Raw genomic sequence first — 27,259 nt, forward strand, 5'->3', positions numbered from 1 at the left:
AGCTGCCTCCCCGGTCAGCCGGAAGCCTCACCAGCAAAACCCCTTAGACACTCCAGCTTCCCGGTGCCATCACCAGACTTAGGCCTCCACACACAGGTGAGAGGTTACAAAACCCATTCACCAACTCCAACAGATCCTCCTGGTCCAAAGGACCCAGCCACAGTCCCAAGCCAATTTCCACTTTAGATCTTACCCACAAGATCACGCTGGGCCAATCCTTTAGAATCTAAACTCTAAAGATACATTAATGAAAGGAAGAAAATGTCGAGAGTAAGATTGTTAAGGAGAACCTTCATATATAAACATCACACATGTACACACGTCTCATACATAGAATCAACAGTGAACAAGCTGTCATTAGACACCTTACATGGGTCCCTTAGCACAAAATGTTGTCGTGCCTCAGTTTTCCTTCCCACACAGTATATCAATTCTGGAATGCCCCTTCTCAGGTGAGAAGCTCCAACACTAATTACAAGTATTAACAGTGAAATACCAGGGTCACAAGGCTTTTGAACATACAGTGTGTCCTTGGGTACATTTCTTAACAATTTCCAGGGTTTTGGTACAAAATCATGCACATTGAACATTGTTACAATTCTTAGTAACAGCAGTACAGTGGTCATGAAAGTTAACATCAGTAGCAGGAACAAATACATCCTAAGTGTACATTGACAATTCTGGCCTTTTAGATTTAAAAAATTGCAGCCTTCCTTGGTGAACACAAGTCTTGCCCCTCCCCCTTGCCCTGTGGGGTTAAATTCAACTCTCCCTCTTCCAAAGACAAAGGCTTGGCTGGGTGTGCCTCCCCCACTCACAATGGCAATGGGATTTTCTTTCTCTCCACGGCTAGTCATGAAGCAATCTGTCCAGACAGTACCCTGGCACCCTGCTTTCAATCTAGTTTTCCAAGTGGGCCACTGCTTCCCAGAGACAGGGCCTAGGTGAACTGGCCTGATAGACTTATGGATCTCTGGTCCCTTCACCGAATCAGACTGGAAATATGCATGTCTCAGCCACACACACTCTCCAGCAAGCTGGTCAAACACAGTCACTTGGTCATCAGAGGGCTGGTTCATCTCCCTGGCTATCCCCCCTACATCTGAAACAACCTCCAATCCCTCTGCAACTTCCTTACCCTTGTCCCCACTGGACCTTTCTAACCTTAAGTCACTTTTACCCCCCTCAGGCACAGCAAACTGCTGGCCCACCTCACCATAAGGATCCTCTTCCTTATGACCTTCCGCAAGCAAAAGCTCACCTTCCCCTGGCTCTACAGCAGCATCACCCTGCTGAACCACCACCAACTCCCTTGGAGTTCCATTAACCCCCTGAACAGACAGGTCTTCACACAACCCCCCTTCAGGAAAACACACAGACTCTTCTGGGGGGAGATCAGAGACCTCTCCCTCCCCCTTCTGGGCTTCAGCTGCCCCCAGAGCTAAATCTGGGCCCACAGCACTCTCCTCAGCCAATCCAGGCTGACAGGCACCTCCGGTAGACAAGGAACTGGGAATAAACCCTCCCCCCCCATGCATACCTCTCTCCTCAGCAGTCGAACTGCCAGGCTCCACACACAGAGGCTGCACACACTGAACACCCTCCAGAATTTGATCTTTTTCCCCAGCTAAACTTTCACTCTGGCCAGCCACTCCAGACTGCACCAGAGGGACACTTTCCTGAAATAGGGCAGGGAGAGCCCAAAAATCTGACCAAAAATCTGACACTACCCTCTCCTCTGAGGCTCCAGGCAGACGTGTAGAGGCCTCACTCACAGACACACAACTATCTCCCTCAGGCAAACATTGAGGAAAACTTATACCTGGCTCCCCATAGGCCTGACTAGCCACAGACAACTTCCCAGATTCACACTCACCCCCTTCGCAAACCTCATACATGTCCTGAGGCTGGATTAAGGTATCAGCCTGATTACACCTATTAGCCATCACTGCAGGCTTCGGGGTGTCTGGGTGTACAGCCTGCATAGCCTTGCTCAAGGCAGATTGTTGAAAAGTTGTTGGCTTTGTATCCACCTTAGAAATAAACGTCTTTTGCTATTCTGGAAGACTGGTGATTGGAAAATTCTCACTCTTGTGATGTCATATCACTAGACAGAGTAACTAAGAAGGGAAGACAAAGAGGAGTCCTATGGCACCTTAGAGATTAAGATTTATATGCTGGACTAGCATATATACCCAACGTTGCTTGGGTCTTTAGCTGAAGTAATTTTGGGGAAAATAAATGAAAGACGTACATGCTTTATTTCAATGATTTTTAAAATGAAGGGAAATGAAGCTGGAGTGCGGGTTTGGAGGTAAGAGACAGTTTAGGGCAAAGGGTTGGGAGTTGTGGTGCAGGCTCGAGGCAAAGTGTGGTGGCGTCACGGCAGAGGGAAAGTGTTAGGGGACTGATGGGGAAAGATATGGGGGGTGCAGAAGTCAAGACAGGTGGCTAAGAGGTGGGAGGTGCTTACCAGGGCTGCCAGTGGTGGCAAGGGTGGCACTGTTCCAGCAGTGACTCCTTCCAGGGGACCGTGGCAATGTTCCCCATGTGCCAGCGGCTCCTCTTGAAGGGTCTGGGCTGCAGCACCCCCCAGGAGGGAGGAATCTGGGGCTGCATGTTTGTTGGTTGGGTATTAGGGCTTTGCGGACAGGCTCCAGCCTCCAGTTGCCCTCCAGGCCTGCATTCTGTCATGGGGAGCAGCCCCCAGCCTAAAGCTGGTCCCCCAGCTAGAAGCTGCTCTGTGGAGGGCCTTGCTTGGGGCAGTGGCCACCCTTCCTGCAGCCTGTTGGGGAAGAGCAGCACTCTGCATGGTGGTTCCCATCCTCCAATGGCCCCTCTGCGGGCTGCAGGCTATCTGTGGGTGGAGGTTCCGTGGGATGCCTCCTTTTCCAACCTGCATGCTATCTGGGGAAGGGCCAGGCTCTGGGGGCTGCCACCCCCAATAGCTGCCACCCCAAATCCTGCAGGCTGTCTGGGGCAGAGTGGCTAGGCTCTGGGGCTTCTCCTCTCCAGATGTCCCCCTTCTAAAAGCATACCTATGGCCAGCAGACTGTCCCTCGGGTGGGGTAAGCTAGGCTCCGGGTTTGGGGTGGGGGACTCTCTACCCAGTCTTGAGGCAGGCAAGATGGCAGAGTCCCAGCCCTGCTGGCCACTCTCTTAGTGCTGTAGCTGCCCCCAGTGGCCACTCTCAATATCCTGTCCCTCTTCTCTGTGCCCTTCCCTTTGGCACTGCACCGCTCCCTGCCTTTCCATTTTATCGAAACCAGCCCCATTCCCAGCACTTCCTGTTTTCCAGGCACAACCAAACCCTGAGCTTGGTTTAAGTTTTGTAAGAGGAAGCTGCATATCAAACTTGGTGGCCGAACTGTTTAGGAGTTCTTGAACAAACAGACTCACAAACAGATGGACTCACAGATGGACAGGTACACTCTACAATTTTATTTTATGTATATAACATCTGTTAGTCTCTAAGGTGCCAGAGGATTCTTCGTTGTTTTTGCAGATACAACTAACAGTTCTGCCTCTTTGAGAGGGGAAGGAATTTTCAGTCAGACTGCATAAAATTTGGCTTTTGTTTTTATTAACACATTTAACTCAAGGGACTAATGAACACTAGGAAAATAATGTCTTTGTTACAAATTCAACACTCCTTTATCCCAATTAAGGTGTAGAGCTCAAAGACATGAGACACCACAGTTCTCTAGGAAGCATCTTAACTTATATTTCAGATATTTCTAAAAATAAAACAAAGAAAATAATCAAGACTTTTTGGCCTTCTACATACATACACATTAGAAAGTAGCAAAGAAAAAGGGAAGCAAAACCCCATTTTTCACAATCTTTTCCAAGACACCTTTGAAACTCATAGCTCTGAAGAAACTGACAGTTAATCATAATAGGAGTTTATATAATTTTGAAGCCCAGTAAATCTACCTGGTAGGGTTATATGATGGATCCTAACTCCCTGTGAGAAAGGATGAGGTGTTCCCCAAAGTCATTGACAACAACAGTGGAGCCCAGAATATGACCTTAAAGTTTAGCCATAAATAATTTTGTAGCCAAAGCCTCCAACAGATATTAATGCTACAGCACAACACTGCTACACAACAAAATACACCACCACAGATTCAAGATGATTGGCTGTCTGTTCAGAAAAGGTCAATCACTGAAGCAGGAATAATGGGGCAAATCAGAACAGAAGAGTATTGACAGAGCTATCTGGAATCAAAGACTGTAATGTCAAGCAACCAAAGAGATTGGCTGAATTGTATGGAGAACCTGCATATCACTAACTCCTACTATATTAGGGATCTTCCACTACCAGCTCTACCTCCTCACTGAAGATCTTACCATAACATGCAGAACATCATCTTAAATAAGACTGTAAAGACAGTTAGGTTATATTGTTTTCTGTTGTGGGACTTTGGATCTGATGTCTGTGCTGTTAGAAATGGGTTTTCCTCTCTTTTTTAACTAAGTTTTGGCCCATGGGAGTCCCCATGAGTATATTAATTGGTGACTTTTTCCATCTAGTCATTATGCTTGCAACAGGAGTATTGTTTTGATAATAAAAGTTATTTCTTTTTTATTAAACTGGTACTGGTTCAGTTCTGTGTCCTGGAAAATCTGTCTGTGGGATCTGCATGCCTCTGACTAGGGGATAGCAGCTGCACCTACTAAGTGGCAGGGTTGAGGGTGGGGTTGCCCCTCTGAGATACTGGGCTAAACCAACACCAATGTGAATAGCAAAGCTGACTTCCTACCCTTGAGATTTGTACTGGTGCCACCACATCAGAGAATGATTACCAATTACGATAACCAGGGCAAATCCTCAGCATAGACAAGACCTAACTTTATACACTTTAAAATTCACATAGTATCTACTTCAAAGGAAAGAGAAATAATGTTTGCAAAAGATTTTGAGAGTCTCCAATGAAATTAAATATACTCAATGAAAATTACCATATGATAAATAAAGATGCAGAGATGTTCATGTTCTTCAACAGCCATCTAGGATTTTTACTTGTGCCTGTCCCATCTTCAACAGTAGTTTTTCAACTGTGCATTACCGTCACTTATTCAGAGAACACAGTGCTCAGGGTTTATGTATGTGGAACAACCAGAGAGAAGGGGGTCGTTGTCATGACTGCCTGCTTTACGAGTATAAAGGGTTGGAGACCTTCCAAGGGTTCACCCAGAATAAGCCATATTTGAGACACCTACACACCTCAGCCAAATCTCATGAATAGGGATGGGAAAGGTAAGATATCCAGTAGCTCAAAAGTAGGTGAAATCCCCATGCTGATACTCTGGCATTCAGCCAATGATTTATTCAAACTCAGAACCATCTCAGCACAGCTTTTTATGCAGTAAAGTTCAAAGGAGTAAAATACTCACAAACCACCAATCCAATAATATTATTACCACCTTGCTCCTATATGGCACTTTTTAATCAGTTGAGCTCAAAACACCTTACAAGGAAGGTCTCTATCATCTCTAGCCATTTTACAGGCAGAAAACCAGGGCACAGAAAGGGCCATGAGTTGCTCAGCATCACCCAGAAAATCAGTAGTAGAGCCAGAAATAGAACCCAGATCTCCAAGATCCTAGTCCACTGCTTTGTCTATTAGAACAAGATGCAATCCAAATGATCTAAATTATTTCAGAGAACATGACCTATGAGGGAAGGATGAAGGAATTGGGTTTGTTTAGTTTAGAAAAGAGAAGACTGAGAGAGGACATGATAACAGTTTTCAGGTATCTAAAAGGGTGTCATAAGGAGCAGGGAGAAAACTTGTTCATCTTGGCATCTGACGATCTAACAAGAAGCAATGGGCTTAAACTGCAGCAAGGGAGGTTTAGGTTGGACATTAGGAAAAAGGTCCTGTCAGGGTGGTCAAACACTGGAATAAATTGCCCAGGGACGTTGTGGAATCTCCATCTAGGGTGATATTTAAGAGTAGGTTAGATAAATGTCTATAAGGGATGGTCTAGACAGTATTTGATCCTGCCATGAGGGCAGGAGACTGGACTCAATGACCTCTCGAGGTCCCTTCCAGTCCTAGTATTCTATGATTCTAAAGATTGAACTGGTATCAGTCCTGGAGTTCCCCCTTCAACCATGTCAGAAGAGATTCAAAAAGGAATAAAAAAAAAATAAAAAAAAAAACTTACCACAGGGAATATAAAAGGATCAGAAAAACCCAAGGGCTTTGTGGTAATTAGCTTAACAGCTGGGACAGGTATTGCAAATGAAAGACCAACTCAAATACCAATGGGGGAAGACTATTACAAATCAAAATCTGCACATAAAGGCTCCCTGGAGAAGAAATAACAAATCTGAATCTACTTATGGATACAGGTATTAATGCCTCCAGCCAGTGACTTCCTCAGCTCAAGAAAAACAGTTTTCCTTATAAAGTATCCCAAAAAAGCCAACATTACAAGTGTTTTATTGCGAACTGCTTAGTTCAGTGATCTAAGAACACAGAAAGAAGAAAGGACTACTTTAGTCTTCATCCCTGATAACTCCTTTAGTTAGCCTTAGACAAGGCATTGAACTTCTCTGGGTATGTCTACACTGAGATAAAAATGTCAGTGCACCAAAACTGAGAGTCCACGTCAGCTGACTCAGGCCCTAGGGCTAAAAATAGCAGCGTACACATCCAGGAGCAGGCTAGAGCCCAGGCTCTGAGTCCCTCCCCACTCACAGGGTCCAGCCTAAGTCCAAACATCTATACTGTGGGTACGTCTAGACTACAAGCTTCTTTCGAAAGAGGCTTTTTTGAAAGACCCTTTCGAAAAAGCTTCTTTCGAAAGAGAGTGTCTAGACTGCAACCTCTTCTTTCGAAAAAGTGAGCCGCTTTTTCAAAAGAGAGCACGCAGGCAGTCTGGATGCTCTGTTTCGAAAAAGACCTGTTTGCATTCAAGAACGCCTTTTTTCGAAAGAACGCTTTCGAAAAAAGGCATTATTCCTCGTGAAATGAGGATTACCGCCATCAAAAGAAAAGCCGCGTTTTCGATTTTTTTCTGAAGAATGCGGCTGTAGTCTAGACGCAGGTGAAGTTTTTTCGAAAAAAGGCTACTTTTTTTGAAAAAAACCCTGCAGTCTAGACACAGCCTGTGATGTTAATAGTCTCAGACCAATCCCCACAAACCTGACTCAGCTGATTCAAGCCAACCTCAGCCATGCTGCGGGTCTTTTATTGCAGTGTAAACATATCTTCTGTCTTAGCTTCCTCGTCAATAAAATAGTAAGTATCCACCAGGAATGTCTGTGATTTTAAAACTTCCTAGGTTTGAAACCATCTAGCTGCACATACAGTTAATTTATATAGCTATATTTACTATCACTCAGTCTTACCCTCACTCTCCCCCTCCCACTGCTTTCATTTGTTCATTACACCCTGGCAATATCTTATATTAAATTAGATTGTAATCTCTTCTCAAGCAAGGACTGGCTTGTATTTTGTATGGTGTCTAGTGTTTACATGTTCCAAAGAAAAACGTCAAAAATTATTTAGGTATGCTGCTCTCTTACTTTCAGACAGAAAACCTGACAGAGATGTGGAAAACCCATTCTTCTCAAGGGAGTAATAAATTATCAATAGGCTTAAGAGAGTTAAGTGCCTCTTAACTACTATGTTTCTGCTAAAACCGACTGGAATCATCCAACTAATCTGGTATTATGAGCAGAGCTTGAACAGAGTATGAATACAATTCAATTCCCATCTACCTCGTTGTGTAAATAGTTGGCCTATTTTTACTAAACTGACATGGTTAGATAAGCACCTAAGCAAATTCAAAACTGGAGGGTGTGAACAACAGTATCCTCCATTAACTGGTCTCAAAGGAAAATCTGTATAAATGGAATTTGTCTATGCTGTATCTGAAGTCTCCAAGTTCATGCCAGTCGTCATCAACTTATCAAGAAATATAAATGAGTGACCATGTCAGGAACAATTTATGATAGATCTAATTGTATGTTGTTGGTATTGAAAAATTCATATTTTGTGTGGGGAATGATTTACACTCAGTATTATATATTCTCACTCAAATTTTCCAATACAATAATCCAAAAATATCTGTAGTGCTGTTTTATATATTAGCATATTTTATGGTGGTCTCTCTTTATAAAAAGGCACAAATTAATTTCAGAGACATTGTCTCTGAAATGTGTGGGGAGCATAAGCTTTGTGAACTATTCAGAAGTGTTGTACTAGCCTGTATTTGACAGAATTACATTTGCAAGCCAAGTGAGAAGGTATGTTCTAACTGGCACCTAAAAGAAACCAGTTCTCCTGCCTCCTTTTCCACCTGCTGGGTGTGTTTCTTTCATTTCTGCCCATGGTAGTTAATCCATTCCCAAAGTCTTAACTTAAATATGCAGGCAAACCCCACATTAAGACAGTAGCAAGACTAAAATCCAGATCAACAGAAAAATGCTTTCAGCTAAATGATGTTAGGTTGTGGGCATCGACAATTTTCTTCAACTGGGTCATGGGAAAAAATGTTTGAAAACCACTGGTTTATCACATGTCCTTATATGGGCTTGCTGACCCAGAGGAGTAGTCATTTCCCATATTCTGACTGGGATGCCCACAGAAGACTCACCAGGTAGAAAAAGCTTCTTTATATCCCATTGTTAACGTGAAATATCCTTAATGGGCCATTAAACTTGAATAGTCAATTCATAATTTGCAGGCTAGGCTGGATGTAAACTATTTTTGTGAATCTCAGAAGGATAGCTGTGTTAGTCTGTAATTTTAAAAACAATGATTATAATGGGTTATGATACTATTTATTTGTTTTTGTTAGTCTCTAAAGTGCCACAGGACTACTCCTTACTTTGTAGGTGTTACTTCCAGAAAAACACATTTCTAAAATACATATGCATAGCCCATATTGATAACTTCAGACAAAGAGCTAATATAATATATGAATTTCAACAAGATAATCTTATTTACCTAATCAAAACTTTTCCAGTGACACACCTTACATCAAATACACTGTACAACAGCTGTTGCAATTCTGTAACAGTGGTAGCAATACATGGTCCTATTTCAATCAGACAGCAATACATTATCCAATTCAGCTCACATCTTCTAAGGGAAAAGAAAGAACATATGGGCATAGCAAAACAAAGCAAGCAATTAATGGACGTTATACCCAGATACAAAAAGAAGGAATTTAAAAACCCCAAGCTGTAAAGGAACCAGAGATTTGGGGGGTGGGGGGGAGGTTCATATACACCAATTTCCATCCATGGTATAAAATGATACGGATGAGCCACAAACTCAGTGGAAACTTGCACGCATACTTTAAAAATACTCTTTATTTCAGAAATCTATTCTTTTTAGCAGAAAGCAATTCAGTACATAATGGATGAATATTCAAACCCAGTAATCAGCAACTTTTAGTAAGATTACTGGAGATTCCTCTACACAATACTGCACCAATTTGGATATTAGAAACAGAACAAGGTCTGTGTCAATAAGGCCACAAGAACATCTGGAAAGTAATAACCGATGAAATTCCAATCCAGATAGAAAGTCATTTACTCTGGCACTTGCTTCACCTATTGGTCCAAAAGCAGCTTGATTTTGTTAACCGTCAGGCTACAATGCAAACCCAATCTGTTCACAAAGGCTTTGCTTTTTTCAGAGACTATGAACTGTTATGGATGCATTGTTTGTAGGATTGATCAAGTTATAGGCTGTAGTTATACATATGTATCCATTTTGTGACAGCAGCAAGTAGCTGTAAATTGGAGGATTGTTCTTGTAGCAAATAGTGGGCAGAAAAATGCTAATTTTTGTTTGTGTTCTATTAATCATTAATGCCCAGAATCTTAAGGATAGATATATTTTCCCAAAAATTAAATTCGAAAGTATAAAATCTTGCAAATCAAAATGTAGAGATGGTAGCAAGACTGCCTTAATTGGATTTCTGAATGATCTGGCTAACGCAAAAGGAGGAAGATAGTTATTTTACATCATCTACTTGCAGCTTTTAATATGGTTGATCACTTTATTCTGCTTAATCATCTGAGTCTCGTGAGTGGGATAGTACCAAACTGGTTTTGGTTAAGAGACAAAGTGGACCCAGCCACTGATGGAAGGAAGTTTTGCATCAGCTTGGCTGAGATTGTAAAAGGCGGGCTTTCAGAAAGAGTTTGGTTCCAATATTTTTTTACATCTCTACCATCTTTTGAGTGAGATATCTGAAAGATATGGCTTGGATAATCATTACTATGCAACCCACAGCCAGTTACATTTCCTCTACTGTCCAACTTCAAGAGGGGGCTTGTGACGGGGCAGCCCCGCCCCGCACTCAAGCCCAGGGAAACCACCTGGAGCTGGGGGTGGAGAGGGCCCCACCCACACAGCACTACTGGGCATGCTCCGAGGGGAGCCAAGATATAAAAGGCTGCTGGCCTGCTCAGAAGGGGCAGACCACAGCCCAAGTGGGAGCTAGCACCCAGATGCCAGAGAGGGAGTCGCGAGGACTGCTGAACGCGCTGCTGCCAGGCCCCAGCCGGGCTCGCCCCCAGCGACGGAGCCGCCGGCCGACCCCCCGTGACCCAGGCACCAGACCGGACACTGCCGACCCCGACACTGACTGGGGAAGTGTCGCTACAGCCACCCGACCAGCGCCGACAGGTGGGACCGCTACGGACCGGGGGTAGGAAGTGACCCAGGGCAGGGAGCTGGAAAAGCCCCTGAGGGCTCGGTGCATTGCAGGGAGGAACCCCCGCCGAGCCAGTGGTGGGAGTCACCCGCTGCTCATAGGGCCCTGCGTCAGGGCCCAGTGGAGAGGGCGGGCCCGGGCCCCCCTACCCCTCCTGCCCTGAACCCCGGTGAGTGGGAAGCTCAGCCTGAGGACTAGGCCGCAGAGCCTGCATAGGCCAGTGGGCCATATTTCCCCTGATACAGGGGCAGCATACTTTGGGACTAGGCCAGTGGGCCGTATTTCCCCTGATACAGGGGCAGCATACTTTGAAGACTAGGCCAGCGGGCCGTACTACCCCTAAGAGAGGGACATTGCACTTTGGGGCTAGACCCAGGTGAGCCGAACTATGCCCCCGACGGGGGTGGCAACCCTAAACCAGGGGGGAGCCCCCCGACAGGGCTTATGAGGTATAAGGAATTATATTACTGAAATACAGCAGTAGCTGACAATTTGCAGGGACAATCTCGAAAGAACTGAAATTGCAATAATTGGTTTAGGAAGGTGGTGTGGAAAGAGCAAACTTTTCCCCAGGCCTTCTGATTGTGATGGGAAAAAGCTTCCGTAGTCTGAGCTGCTTATGCATTAGGTGTGATCTTTAACTGAGTGCAGTCTTTAGAAAAATAAAGTGTCAGCTTGGAGCAAGAGGGACAGGACTGTTTACCATCTTATAAATGTTACCAGACTGCAGTCACCTTCTTATACTGATCTTGCAGTCACTATGCATTTCTTCACTTCTTCACATTTCAGAAAAATGTTGCAATACATTATAGATATAGTAAGGTCTGCTAGAAATTTGAACCATTGTCTAGTAGACTAGGAAGTGATTAGGCCTATTTATTGTCATTCGTTTGCACTGCCTATTGCTGGCTGAACAGAATTTAAGGCTGGAATTTTCAGACACACCTAAATGAGTTAGGTGACCAAATCTCTGTGAAATTCAATGGGTTTTAGGCAAGCAAATCTATTTAAAGCCCAGTCTGAGATTCTAAAACATTTTTAACTTGACATGTGTTGGGTTCCAAATCTCCTCCTGAACTTTTGACACTTGCCATCTCACCTCTAGGGTCAAAAAGTGTAAGATTTGCAAAGATAGTTCAGGTACATGGTGGAGTACCACTAGTCCACAGTCTGCGGCATGTCTTCTTATACCAATCTTGCAGTGAGAAATATCTCAGGTTTGGGAAATTTTGCAAGAAGCTTGGAGACTATTTAGAAAAGCATTTAGTACGGTGCTTGTTAGGACTTAATCTCCGTTTCTGAGATTTTATCTTCAGTATATTTTAGTGTTTTAATGAGTGTTATCTTGTTGTCAGTGTTTCCTGTCAGATGAATGCTTGGGTGGTCACCCAGAAGAGTCAAATGCTGTCCAGCTGATTAGCAGAGCGCCCACAATGGACAACATGTATTTCTACTGGTGGTACACATCTGCACATGCCTCTGTGCATATAACAAAATTTATTTTGCATATGAATGGGAGAAAATTAGAACATTGCTTGTTATGCATATGTGCATTGATATGCACCATACAATTTACTATTATTCATTCAATTGTTATCCTTTACCATGACAAAAAAAATACAGTAACATTTATAAAAAGGCAAAATTTTTATAATTATTACAGGTAGGTGTCCCAATGCCCATTTTTAAGCCATCTTTAAATTTCTGCAAGTAGGTTGCATGATGAAAGATTAATTTCACACCAAGTTTTGAACCAAACTGCTCCCAGCCTCCCTGCATTACCCCCCTTTATCTGTTGTATGTCCCAAGGGTGTCAGCTCCGTCCATCACCACGCTTGTGTTGGGTGACCCCAGGCTGGGTGGGTGGGACTTGAGCCCTTGACCTCTGCCTCAGGAGACAGGTACCTTAGTCACTGTGCCACTGGAGTAGCCTCTCAACTACCCTCCATTCTGGACCCCTTTCCACTAGTAAGACACTAGCTTTCCACTAGTAACACTGCATCTCGCTATAATTAAATTAATATTGTTCCTTTTCCATACTATCCAGACTATTTGAAAATTTAAACAAGCTTGGGCATGTTTCATGCCAAACCACCTAAAGAAAATTATAATACTTAACATTAACTCACTACATGTTTGCTTGTTTGCATATTCTCTGCTCGTGCTCTAGCATTAGTGACTACTAAAGGAGAAACTAGTTCATTCTACTATGATTGGTATCACATATAACATGGGCTACATCTGTAGACTACAGGCTTCTTTCGGAAGCAGCTTTTTTTGGAAGAGATCTTCTAAAAGATAGCGTCCACACACAAAAGCGCATCGAAAAAGCAATGCACCTTTTTGAGAAAGCATCCAGACTGACTGGACACCCTCTCCATAAAAGGCCACCTGGAACGACTTCAGCCAGGGCTTTAGGTCAGCAGTTGCTTCTGAGTGTTGGAGCTAGAGCCTTGCAGAGACACACACTGGACAGCTGTTTCTTTCCCTCTGCTGCGTGCTTGCTACCTCTTCGAGGGACAGCAAAGATTTCGCAGTGCCTGCTGTGGCTACCGTCCTCCTTTTTGAACTCCACAGCTTTGTTCTTTGTGCCATGGAGCAGGAGCTGCCCCTGGGCATGCGATGGCACCACACGGCCATGCTGCAGTTTTTGCAACACTTTATTCCAGCTGCCTTCCTGATCCTGCATGAGCTGAACCCCAAACTCATTCTGGGGACCTTTTCCATGGGTGCGGCTGCTACACTCTGGCAACCGCACCCCACAGTGGAGAGGTGTTTTTTGGAGGCTCGACACCATTTTGGACTGGTGGGACCGGCTGGTCATGGGAGCGGTGGGACGACCAGGAGTGGCTCCAAAACTTGCCCATGCAGAAGGCCACCTTTTTGGAGCTACATGCCTCGCTCGCCCCCACTCTCCGGAGACATGACACCCACGTGCAGCCCACCCACCCCCCGGAGAAGTGGGTCGCAATTGCCCTTGTAGTAAGGTCAGTAACGAGTCAGCAGGCCTAAACAGAGGCCTGTAACATGAAAACAGCAACAGGCCTGCAATCTAGTGAGCAAGACTTTGGTTCAGTAACAGGAGCCAAGAAAGAGGTCCTAATGATAACTGTGTGATTGTTTAAGTTAGGTCGAGCATGGAAGGACACAGGGAGGCACTGGGTACAGACTGTGAGCCAAAGGGGAGTAATAGAACATCTTAATAAGAAATGTCTTGGTACAAAAACTCCCTAAAAACTAATGCACATACAGACCTAGGTTCAGGACCAGGTCGGAAGTGACAGCATGAAGGATAGTAAGCAAGCCCCCTTCCATAAGGTGAGGGGTGGTAACTAGGCAACAGAAGTGGTAACCTGGTACGTAAAGAAATGATGTAAGTTATTTGTACCTGTCTATAAAAGGACACCACAGAGGGTGCTCTCAGGCCGACCTTGAGGGGGGCGCACTAGGCGCCTGAACGACAGGTGTCATTGCCTAAACTTACAGAGTGCACAGTAGCTTAACTTTGACTAACTGCTGTTAATATCTGATCTATGGCAATAGGCCTGCCCGGTGTTGGTACCTTGTCAACGCGGGCCATAGTGCCCAGTGGTGTAACATTGTACTGATCTCTGTTACCAACTGGTAGAGCTTCGCATTTGACAATAAACCTGCTCGATTGATTTCAAACCTTGCCTGCATCTGTCGTTTCCGGGGCCTCTCAGAGATCTCCTGTGTTGACCCAAGTGCACGGGGTCTAACACTCTAGATAAAGGGAGTACCGCTTGTTACGCACGCAACCGAAAGTTTAACAACGGAGTAGAGGTCCTGTCAGGAGCGCGCCAGGACAACCCTGACCAGACGACGCTGACACTTGACAGTCCAGACCACTGAAGGTACCGAGGTACGAATACACCGAGGTACGACAGCCCTCTGTAAGCTCACCTCCCCCAACAGCTACCGGTCGGTGGGCAACCAGTTTGGTGTGGGGAAGTCCAACATTGGGGCCCTCCTCATGGAGGTAAGGAGCTCTCTGGGGGGTGGAGAGGGAAGTCCTGAAAAAGAGGGTTCCCTCGGGAAAGAGGGTTGGAGGCTGGGGGGGAGGGGTGGAGTGAGGAGAAGCCCCATCCCCAGGGTGTTGTGCTGTTCTGCCCTCACACAGTCCTGCTGCTGGCGGGGGGAGGGGATGGCCTCATAGGGGGTGGCTTCTAGAGTGGTTGGGGGGGGAGTGGGAGTGGAGCAGGACAGGCACTTCCTCTCTCATTCTCTGTGTTGTGTGTTTGTTTCTCTCCTTCTGCAGGTTGTGAGGGCCATAAACTCAATCCTGCTGCGGAGGGTCATCCATCTGGGAGACCTGGATGCGACCATGGCCGGATTTGCTGCCGGGGGGTACCCAAACTGTGAGGGAGCCATTGATGAGACCCACATCCCAATCCGTGCACAGGATCATCAAGCAGCCTGCTTCATCAACAGAAAGGGCTATTTTTTGATGGTGATGTAGGCCCTGGTCAACCACTGGGGACACTTTACAGACATTTTTGTTGGGTGGTAGGGCAGGGCACACGATGTCCAAGTCTTCAGAAACTCCAGCCTGTACCTCAAGCTGGAGGCGGGCACATTTTCCCCTACCATGAACTTGGCATTGGGGATGTGCAGATGCCACTGTGCATCGTAGGAGACGTGGCCTACCCTTTCATGCCATGGCTTATGAAGCTGTACACTGGCCACATGGATCCCAACAGGAACTAATTTACTGCCCCCTGAACCGGGCCAGGATTCGGGTGGAGTGCACCTTTGGCTGCCTACAGACACATTTCCAGTGCCTGCTGACCCGCCTCGATGTGGGGGGATACAACATCCATGAGGTGGTTGTGGCATGTTGTGTCCTCCACAACATTGTGGAGAGGAAGGGGGAGGCCTTCCTCCAGAGGTGCAGGGGCAGATGCCAGCCATGAAGGGTGAGCATTTGAACAGCCAAGTACAGCTGCCATCCAACAGGCCCATCAGGCCGGGGTGCACATTCGGGAGGCCCTGAGGGAGAGGTTCTCTCAAGGACCCCAGAAACTCTCCCCATAACCTCCTCCCTAGGGGCCTCTGGCTTGCGGCTCTATCCCTTCCCCATCACACACCCTCCCTTCGCCCCTTCCCTGATCTCTCAATAAACACACCTATTTGGTTTTCAACAAAATAAAGTCTGTGCTGTCTGTGGGAGCAGCTGCTGCCTCGCACATGCAGGCATGCCCGCGTACTGTGTGTGGCACACCTCAGTCTGTGTGGGATCTTGCCTGCACCCTTATTGCTAGCCTGTTTCCAGCCAGAGACCCCACCCCATGGCAGGACGTGTGTGACCTCCCTTGAACCTGGCAGCAGGATCCCACCCATGCTCAGGGGCTGCCTGCTGGGTCCACGTGCCGCACACTAGTGCTGCACATGGTTGCACATGCACAGCCCTCAGCACGATGTCCAGCCAAAGCAGCCTGAGTGACACTTGCCCCCAGCCTGTGCGTGAGATCAAGTGAGACTAATCACCTGAAGATCCCTCCCAGGCGTCCGAAGTGGCCTGGGAGACGTCCTGGGTCACTGGCACCGGCTCCGGGAATAGGGTGATGGTGCCCGTCTCCTCCTCTTTCGCCTCTGGCTCTCCTACTCCTCCTCCGCCAAGACCTCCAGCCGGGCAATGACGGGGATCTCCAGGACAGAGTCCATCAGGACGGGTGGCGAAGACTTTTCCCCACCCCCCAGGATCTTGTGCAGCTCCTGGTAATGTCGGTATTACAGCGCTTGGACTGGAGATACTGCAAGGTCTTCTCCTCACCCCATAGTCTGGTCTGAACCAGGACAGTGCATGCCTCTTGCTCCCCCTTCATGGGTCCTGGGACCCAAGGGTCTTGAGGCTCAGACATGACTAGCAAGGCCTGTGGCAGGGAGAGCTGCGTGGTGAGGTGCTGCTCTAAAGCCGGCTTCCCGCCACAGGGCTTGTCCAGGGTGCCTGCAGCTTTAGGAGGGGCAAGGAGACAGGAACGATACAGTTGTGATTACTTTGTATGGAATGGCCACCAGGGCACCTGTGCTATTTCCTGGAGGCCTCTTCTTTCGAAAAAACCCTCCTCGCCGTCCACACATGCCTTTTTCCAAAAGAGCTCTTTTGAAAAAAGGCTTCTTCCTCATAGAATGAGGATTACCAACGTTGGAAAGAATCCATACTCCTGAAAAAATCCACACTTGATTTGCACTTTCAATTTGCCTCATTTACATTCCTCTTTTGAAAGAGGAATGTAGTCTAGACATAGCCCTACTGATCTTACTCTCTTTGTCTCCCATAGACTGCCCACACATCTTGGCTATCACTTTGCAGTTTATTTACAGTGTTTCACTCCATCATCTTCAACACTGTGCAGACACAATAGTTACAATATATGCCAGTTTTACTATCTCTCTTCTAAAGGGGAAGGAAAATTCCCTTTTACAGGCTCTATGGTTCTCTCCTCTCTTCTCTTCCCATGTCTTTTATCTAGTCACAGTATTAGTTAGTTTCCAAGCCTCAATCTTATCTGATAATCAGCATCAACTCTCCTGAATCAGACCCTTCAAGAGCCATCTGAAGAAGTGAGTTGTGCCTATGAAAGCTCAAGATACTATACCCATATGTTTTATATTAATAGAGAGGTGGCTGTGTTAGTTTGATCTTGCTAAAACAAAAGGAAAATCTATGTATCACTTTAAAGACTAACAAGATGGTTTAATAGGTGATGAGCTTTCATGGGCCAGACCCACTTCCTCAGATCATATTCTGGAAGAGAAAGGGCATGACCATATATACCAAAGGAATATAATGAAAAAAGTGAACACTATTAAACTGACAAATCAGATTTAGTACAGAAGGTGGGATGAGGGGGAGGGAGGGAATAGCTATTTGAGTCAATGAATGGCTAATCAGGGGTAATAAGTGGAAAGCTATCTTGTAATGGTTAAGGTAATCTGCATCTTTGTTAAGGCTCATTCATAAAGTGTCAAATTTAAGGATGAAAGTTCTGAAGTTTCCCTCTGCAATCTGGTGTTAAAGTCTCTTTGAAGTAAGATGTATGTAGTAAGGTCGTTAAGTCTATGTCCAGGTAGGCTGAAATGAAAAGCAACTGGTTTTTCCTTGTGACAATGTCTAATGTCTAATTTGTGGGCATTAATTCTTTGGCGAAGTGTTGGCACATGATGGCATAAATTATATTTCTGGATGAACAGGAATATGTGCTCTTGACACGTGTCAATATAACCATGTCCATTATATGATCAAGAGGTTCATTAAACAGATCTCTCCCAAATCTCAGTTTACATATAAGCAGTGAAGAGGTTCATCAGAACCACAAAGATAGGTGGTAGGAAACAGAACAATCTGCATTTCAGGAAACACAACTGGGAGAAGAGAGAGCATGGAACTTCCTTCACGAGAATCTATGTTACCTTCCTGACAGCTTAAATGAAGTGTACTTTTGAGGTGTAACGGGGGGAGGAGGGGGGAGATATCTACTTATCCTCTCCTATGTAACAAACATGATAGAAATCAAAACCATGTAAACTCTATTTACATATAGGGGGATGAGATGCTCACAGGAAGAGAAGAAACAACATAAAGTCATCCTTTTTCTCAAAACAAAGACCTTTAACTTTGGAAGACATAAGCAAAAAGACAAGCCATCTTTGGTATCCATCACTAGATAGACAGAATGGAACTGCTCTTGGAAGCTGAGAAAGATGAGTCTTTCAACCGAAGGGCAGGAGAAGTGAAGTCTCTGGAAGTTCAGTATAGGTGATAAACCTGCATAAGCAAAGACTGTATCTTGCTAGATTAAGATTCAGAATTTTAGATGTATATTTTCACTTGTTTGCTTGTAACCCTGTCTAACTTTATTCCTTTTACTTGGCATCATTTGACCTATATCCTGTTAGCACATTTGCCTCATTCTTACTAAACGCCAACTCAGTGCTATGTTTACATAGAAGGGTGTATTTACTCTAGTTAATAAGTTGTAATGTGTTGTGTGTCTTTAGGGAAATAAATCAACCATATTATCTCCGAGCTGCCCGGGAGAGGATTGAACAATGAAACACACATGATTGTGGGACAATTCATGACTAGGAGTGGGTTAAGGTCAGTTTGCTGGTTGTAATCAAGACTGGTGTATAAGTCAGAGAGGATCTGCAGACAGATTGTTGGGTCAGAGCTACTGAACCATGTCTATCTAGCACACAGACACTAAGGCTACGTCTCCATTGTCAAGATTATGTGCAAAAGTGGCTGTTTTTGCGCAAAATCTTGCCACCTGTCTACACTGGCCTCAAGTAATTGCGCAAGAACACTGACATTCTAATGTATAAAATCAGTGCTTCTTGCGCAAATACTCTGACGCTCCCGCTCAGGGATAAACCCTCTTGCGCAACTGTTCTTGTGCAAGAGGCCAGTGTAGAGAGGCACCATCAATTTTTTGCACAAGAAAGCCCAATGTTTAAAATGCCCATCGGAGCTTTCTTGCACAAGACAGCATCTACACTGGCACGGATGCTGTGTAGACACTCTCTTACTCAAATACTCTATTACAAAAACTCTTGCGATAAAGAGTATTTGTGCAAAGTATTGCCAATATAGACATCTGCAGGGCTCGACCATCACGGCGAAAACCACTCGCCAGCCCTGCACTACGCATGCGTGAACCGCCGGTGAACGGCTGAAATCTACTCGCCACAGGCAAGTAGATAAGCGGATTTGTCAAGCCCTGGTTATCTGCATGTTTGAAAGCTAGCTGTGAGCATCCCACAATGGAGCAAAGCATTGTTAGGCTCTGAGAGTTGCAGGACAAGTGCTAACATAAACACTTACTGGTCTGGATTGTACCCGGAACCCCATCACAAATCTACACTACCATAGATATCAATAAGACAGTAATGGAGAAATGAAAAGGATTTAATGACTAATGTTATATGGAAAAACTTTAAAAACAATTAATAGTCTTGCATCACCTTAGAGATTAACAAACATATAGATTAACATGTAGATGGTATCGTGAGCTTTCGGGAGCACAACGCACTTCTTCAGAAGAATAGCACATGTTATATGACATAGGATGGTTTGCTGAAAATAAAGGAAAATATTTCATTCAAAAAGGAATTTATGTTTCTGAACCACTATGGCCCCAAGTAAGCTTCTCTCTACTGAAGGCTCACCATGTCATCTGGCCAGCCATTAACTCTCTTGTGCATAACCTTTGTACTGTAGTTCTTATTTTATGATCCCTTTTGTCATAAAATCTCTCTGCTTTTGAGGCCAGCCTGTCCTCTGCTTCTATCCTATTAACTCATGTTAACGCAGCAAAAGGAGCGAAATAAAGCAATCAGGTAGATGCTTGTACATTACACTACTGTATGGCTGCTACAAAAAAGAACAGGAAGAAAAATTAGGTATCCATAGCCTCACAGAACGATAGATTTGTACCCCAATCCTCAGGTCATACTTGGTACCTCTTTGTATCAGAGGTGCCCATACCTTTACTTGCCTGTCAAGTACTGGAGCTAGGTTGTTGTTGTTGCATGAGACGTGTGAAGTGATTGCAGAGATCAAAAGATCACTTTTCATATAAGGATGTAGGGCTCTGCACCTGCTCAGCAGTCAGTCGTCACAAAACTGCAGGCTGCAGTCAACAACCAGCTTTGACTTCTTTTGCAAAAGAGGAAAAAAATAAATTGCTATATAAAAGCTCTTCTTGTTTTAGCAATATCACCACAATTTGTAGCCAGCAAATATCCCAGATGTTCCCGTGTCTTCCATCCTATAATTCATTTTCCACAACTACATTCAAGGGTTCCAAATCTGCATGTTCCCACTAGGGTCATGAATATAACATCTTACAGAATCTCTGGGAGTAACATGGTGCATCACTGTTGAACAATTAACTCGATGGGATGGCCTCTCGTCTTCCCCTACCATTTTAACAACAGGACACCAAAGATCTACAATTCAGAACAAAGAAGAAAGCATTTATGGAATGCAGTGGAAAGGATTTAAGCACTTCCAACAATGATTAAATGACCACAGCATCATAGGAATCTCTGTTCCTGCTACTAGTGACTGGGATTTATGTAGGGGGTCAATAGAGCAATGAACATTACTTATCACCTGATAACCAGTTCAAACTAGTAATTTTAAACTGGTTATTGGAAACTAAAGAAAAAATAAAGGACAAAAATAAATAGACTGCATTGGCACAAAAGAAAAACAAGAAAGGACAATAAGAAAGGGAGGAGGGGAAATTCGATGGTAATGAATGTTCAAAGTAAGGACAGAAATTAAAAGAGACTAAGGCAAGTTTAAGTAACTATTGACCTCTGACGTTAAGTACAGAAATAATGATGAATAATTAACTCCTTTAAGAGGTTCGTTCCCATGACATATATAGCACAAAGGTGTGGAGTCAGTACTTGGAACCAAGCATGCAAGTTATTACATGTTCTCTTTCACAAATATTCACTGTTCAGGGCAAAAGTTGCAAGAAGATACTGCAAGAAAGAAGAGGGGGCAAATGCCTGAAGAAAGGTGGGTCTGTACATGCTGGGGTGATACCCAGATTAGGGACAGTGATTTTTCTTCAAATTTCTTTTTATAAGGTTCTCTTCTGCTGAACAGAACTTGCTGCCTATTGCTGCACTTGACTTTTGCTCATTTTACTTGCTTACACATACTTTTTTCAGAGGCTAATACAAGCAATCTTAGTAATACAGTTGTGTGTGAAGGAAACAATAATTATTGCATACAGTAACTCCTCCAGATCTCCAGCTCAAACCCTCCTAAATTGTCCAACATCTGTGACTCCACAAGGGGAGGCACTGAATTTTGTCATTAAAGTCTGTAATGTCTTCAGATTTGAATGTTTGATTCAATGTTTGCATAAGGGCTAGAGAGAAAACTCTCCCCTAATTGGAGAGGCACTTAGTAATAGGACTAACAATGATTTCATCACGCTTCCATCCCCTATTCGAACAGGAGAGTCCTGATTCAAATAGAAGATTAGGAACTTTAATAATCATTCCTCTTAAGTGAGCTCTCATACAAGTGGTTCAGGGTGCTAAAAATATGCTGAAAGCCAATTTTGAAAAAAGCGTGCTGTATCTAGCTTCTCCCCTAAAACTGGTGTTGGTTTTGTTTTACATCTTGCAAAATTTGATGTTTTTCTTATAGTCCCAGCTCCTGGAGACAGCTGATGACATGACAATCTCAACTTTCATTTCAAATAAGGGTTTCTAATGCTTGTGGTTGCAGAGAATAGCTTGAATATGTGACCCAAGTGTGAACCTAAAGACTCTAAAAAAAACCCCAATAATTTTAAGTCAAGTTTTTGGAGCGGATGTGATTTTGAACTCAAGACTAGCAATGACTGCTACTCTTGGCACCCAGTACTGTGCATCAGGACCTCACAATTAAAGCTCCTAGGTACTACCATGACTACTAATAACAACATGTCGCGCTCTCACACGCCTTATGTACAGGAAAGGGTGCCAAACATGCATTAAGTTTCAATCAACTTGTCAGATTGGACTTCCACAGTAAATGTATCATCCTTTTTATCTCCAGCTAAGCATCTTACAGAGACTAACTTATTTCAATGTTTATCTGGTCACTTTTCAAAGTGTATGGAGTTCAAACAGGAGCTACTGAGTTCACGTGCTCACTCAGGACGAAAATCACATTTGAAAATACAAGCTCCAAATTGCACAGTACCTACCTGAGGCAGCCAGAAGGTACAATCATGTGCCAGTAATCCAGGAGCCCTCCTCGCTCAACACATTTCTTATAGAGATGAATATGCTCAAGAGAATTTCAGGTTCCAGAGCTGGTAGATGGGCAACACTTTGTACTTACATTGCATTTTTCAGACAAATATTTTCAACTACCAGTTAAAATTCACAAACAATCCATAGAGCTAAGTTAAAAAAAAAACACATGATGTCTTCACCCACCTCCAAAATGCACTCCTTTTGCATTTCTGCAGCACCTTCCCTCCAGAGGATGTCAAAGCTCATTATGTAAGCACTCTATGTAATAAGTGTGATGGGGAGGACAAAGCCTGACCTCCCCGCTGGAGGCCTTTCAGCACCCTGGCCAGCAGCAGGAGCAGTGGAGAGGTCCTCCGAGCAGGGTAGAGGGCAGCCTTCACTGTAACCAATCAGGGTAAGGCAGGCTGCTATATAAGGAGCTGCTAGCTCAGGCCAGTCAGTTCCTTCCTAGAGCTCAACCCAGGCAGACCTCCTAGATGACTGGGGAATACCAGAACCATGGACAGCTCTGAGTGGGAGCTGGGCCTCCAGAACTGAGCGGCGCTAGATCCTGCAGCTGAAGGCTAACCAGCAACAACTCTGCAAAATTCCGGACAAGGGGAATTCGGCCACAAGGCCCTAGAGAAGGGCTGGATGAAACAGAATCCTGGGGAAGTGGCCCAGGGATGGGATCACCATTACTGACTTTGAAGCTTGGCAGATAAATGCTAAATATAGGGTCCCTGGGCCAGGACCCAGAGGAGAGGGCAGGCCTGGGTCCCCTCCAAACCCCTGTTCAAACCACACCCAAGCAAGGAGGTAAAAGAAGAGGTCTGAACCTCCTCCAAGGACTGGACTTTGATTCGCCTGCAGACAGGTAAGTTAAATACCGCGAGACCTCTTCAGCTGCCAAGGGGCGCTCGCACACAGGACTGAACCTGTTAAAGAGCTATAGAACATCTCAGTGAGAGAAGTTTCATAAATAAGTGAACTAAGGCATAAACAGGTGAAGGGACTTGTCCAAGATAATCATAGGACATCTATGGTAGGGTTTGGAAAACCTGCACAGAAACATCCAGCATGCTGCCAGGATGGAATCCCTGACAATTCTAAAAAATCCTCTGAACCAGGACTCAGGCATATGCTGAGAAGACAACTTCCTCTGTGTCAAAATACTTACCCTAGTGGTTCTAGTCCCATCTGGCAAATTAATTTGCAAGTTTAGGCTTCTGGAAAATGATTCAATCAGTGGACCACAAGCCAAAAAGATCACCCCTTTACTGTATCTCAGAAAATTCAACCATACGGATACAAGACACACTGTTCTACCTTCTTCTGAAGGGATCTTACCCTTCTGGGATCAAAGGGGTTGTTCAGTTTCCATATTTATTAAACACCATGTTCCACTAATGGGATCCTAACAGAACCCCAGATCCAAGAAGTGAAAGAAAATCAAATCAACTTCAAGCCAGACCCTAATTAAAATCTTTCCTTTTGAAGAATGATTTGTAAGTAGGTCTATAAGGGGTCACTCATTTGGAATACATTATCTCTACTAGATTCTGCTGAATCAGCAGCATACATGAGTCTCCACTCTCTCTTATAAAGCAGTTGGATGGTAACTATACTGCACAGTCAGTCTCACTGGCCTTATCAACAGAAAATTAATCACTAGACACAGACATCACATCATCTTCCTTCTTCCACTCATAAAATCGCCTCTCGCAACAAGATTCCAGGGATCTTAAATTCAATCTATGGTCTCCAGCCAGAGCAACATTTGCCTCTTTGGGACACTGTATGTGTCTCTCACAAGTCTGCATCATATGCAAGTCTGGTATTAGGCAGCTCACCAAAATGACAGACAGAACCTCCACCGAGTCACATACAGTACTAGCATAAGTCAACTGCTTTTTGTCCCAACAGTCAACAGAACCCCTCTTGCCCGCATAGAGCTTTAAACACTTCCTGCATTACAACTTCGAGACCATTTCAAGGAAAGTAACTTGACACTCAAGATACAGGCTGAAATCAAGAAGGTAAAAATAAAGTGGTAGAAGAAGACCAAACCACAGCAAAAATGCTAAAAGTACTATAGACCATCCTCTAAAGCATGGGCTCCAAACTGGGGTGGGGGAGCCACGGCATGAAGAAATTCCAGGGGAGGCACAAGGCAACCCAGCCTTCCCCCCACCCATCAAGTTTTGCCTTGTTCAGTTTCTTTTTCCTTTTTTTTTTTGCTCAACAGGTTTTGCTACTATTTTCGGGGGGGGGAGGATGAGGGTTTTTCAAAAATCAAAAAGGGGGGGTGTTGCCAAAAAGTTTGGGAACCACTGCTCTAAAGTTTAGAAAAAAGAGGCTTCTGACCACAGCAAACTGAGAATCATTGTCAGAATACCCCCAAAAGTAATTTTATTTCTGTTACAACTGGAGAGGTTTAAACTACTTTCGCCTGTAGGGAAAGGCTTCTGCAGCACGCTATTGCACAGGATGAACAAGACTGTGGATGCAAAGCATAGAGAAGAATGGGCTGAATTCAAGTCCAAGAGATCCTATGTAGATTAGATATTCACATTAAGGACAACCATAGAAAAACGAATAAAATGGAAAGCTCCACTCATCATCAGTTTCACTGAGTTTCAAAATGCATTTGACAGACTAAACAAACACATAGGTTAGAATATTCTTCAGACCATTGAAGGGATATAAGCGACTAGTCCATTACCCAATAAGCATAAGCTTATCGGATAATCAACTAGTGATGCTACTGGTCACTTCCCCCCCTTGGCTGCCTCTATTATACAGGGGGCAACAATGGGGGATGGGAGCACAAGCCGGTGACATCAAATGTACCAAAAAGCAAGTGACATCAAATGTAAAAAAACCCATTCACCACATTACTAACTTAATGATGTATTGAAATCAGACATATGACATCAGAACATACCTCAGAATTTTCAATTCAGACAAAAACCTCAGTGCTAACATACAGCTGGAAAACCTAGAGATCTATCAAAACATTAGACAGAAAATCAGATGCCTTAAAAATATAAAGTCCCTCAACAAGATTCTAAGCAGTGGCTAGAAAGTCTTCATTACCAATCAGAGAAGCCACCAGAAGAGGTAGGTTAAACTTGAAATTACACAAAGGTTTCTAACCACGAGCGGAGTGCAGTTCTGGACCAGCCTTTCCAAGGAAAGCAATGGGCGCAAAAAACAAAACTGGCTTTAAGACTGAGCTTGGTAAATTTATGGAGAGGATGATGATATGATGAGTCTGCCTACAATGGCATAAAGACGATCTGCAACTGCTATTAGAAAATAGCTAATGGCCAGTGACAGGATGCTATATGGGAAGGGTTCTGAGGGTATGTCTAGACTACATGGCTCCGTCGACGGAGCCATGTAGGTGAGTTTACAAGACATAGCAAAATGAAGCAGCAATTTAAACAATCGCCGCTTCATTTACATCAAAATGGCAGCCGCGCTGTGCCGACGATCAGCTGATCGGCACAGCAGGGCAGTCTATAGACGTGCCACGGTCGACAAGGGAAGCTTTTGTCGACTGCTCCAGTATGCCTCGTGAAACGAGGTTTACTGGAGCCGTCAACAAAGGCTTCCCTTATCGACTGCGGCGCGTCTAGACTGCCCCGCTGTGCCGATCAGCTGATCGTCGGCTGAGCATGGCAGCCATTTTGATGTAAATGAAGCGGCGATTATTTAAATTGCCGCTTCATTTTGCTATGTCTAGTAAACTCACCTACATGGCTCCGTCGATGGAGCCATGTAGTCTAGACATACCCTGAGTTACTACAGAGAATTCTTTCCCAGGTATCTGACTGGTGGCTCTTGCCTATATGCTCAGGGTTCAACAGACTAGTATATTTCAAGTCAGGAAGGCTCTTTCCCCCAGATTGGCAGAGACTCTGGAAAGGAGGAGATGTTTGCCTTTCTCTGCAGTACTGGGCACAGGTCATTTGCAAACTAGTGTGAGTTGTAGATTCTCTGCAATTTGAAGTCTTTAAATTATCAATAAACTCATCAACCCTGTTGTGATTTTTTGCAGTCTTTCTATTATGAATTGAGGATTTCAGTTATTCAGCCAGAGGCTATAGGTTTTTTTTTTTTTTTTTTTTACAGGGATGGGAGAAGAAAGTGCCTTTGGTCTACAACATGAATAGGTCAGACCAGATTATCATGATGGTTCCTTCTGGCCTTAACGTCTATGAGAAACACTGAACAGACTTGTGTCATGTACTTCAGCTGCCAACACACTGGCTCCCACATAAAGGTGTCATGTGGAAACCAACTGGTAAGAGGAAATGAGGTCCTTCAACAGAACTCTTAAGCAGGGAGGGAACAATCTCCACACCACAGTGCAGATGGAAGCAGCAGCAAACAACAGTGAGGCAAAATGAAGAAAACTACTTTCACCAGGGTTCCCTCTAAGCTGTGGGTCTTCCATTCTCAGCACACAGGCAAAATTTCTTACATTCTATTTTAAATTTGTGCGAATATATCTTACGAGCAAGAACCACAAGCTGCTTTTTAAAAAGATAGCTTCTATTAACAAAATAAAAACAGATCATTTCTAAATGCCTTACACTATAATGTAATTTCAACAGCTACAACTATTACTAGGCCTTCACAGTAAGTTTAGATGGCTCCTACAGCCTATAAATACATAAGAAAAAAATGATAAAGGTGCAAAATCAAGCACTCAAAGTTAGGGAATGCCATAATTAAAGTTATTTATGAAAGTTCAATTCCATGTCCTCAATTATCATAGCTT

General features: G+C 44.3%; 1 protein-coding gene and 1 long non-coding RNA gene across 7 annotated transcripts in view; one reads left to right on the forward strand and one right to left on the reverse strand.

Moving 5' to 3' along the window:
* Positions 1-27,259, reverse strand: part of MAD1L1 (mitotic arrest deficient 1 like 1) — a 749,374-nt gene that overhangs the window by 592,503 nt on the left and 129,612 nt on the right. The gene's annotated exons all lie outside the window — the stretch shown is intronic.
* LOC142818621 (uncharacterized) lies at positions 2,181-7,678 on the forward strand. Its single transcript, XR_012896177.2, has 3 exons — positions 2,181-2,314; positions 3,299-3,425; positions 7,550-7,678. It is a non-coding gene; the product is annotated as an uncharacterized LOC142818621 (long non-coding RNA).

The sequence above is a fragment of the Pelodiscus sinensis genome, chromosome 15, assembly GCF_052426305.1.
Source record: "Pelodiscus sinensis isolate ZL-2025 chromosome 15, ASM5242630v1, whole genome shotgun sequence".
Lineage (NCBI taxonomy): Eukaryota > Metazoa > Chordata > Testudines > Trionychidae > Pelodiscus > Pelodiscus sinensis.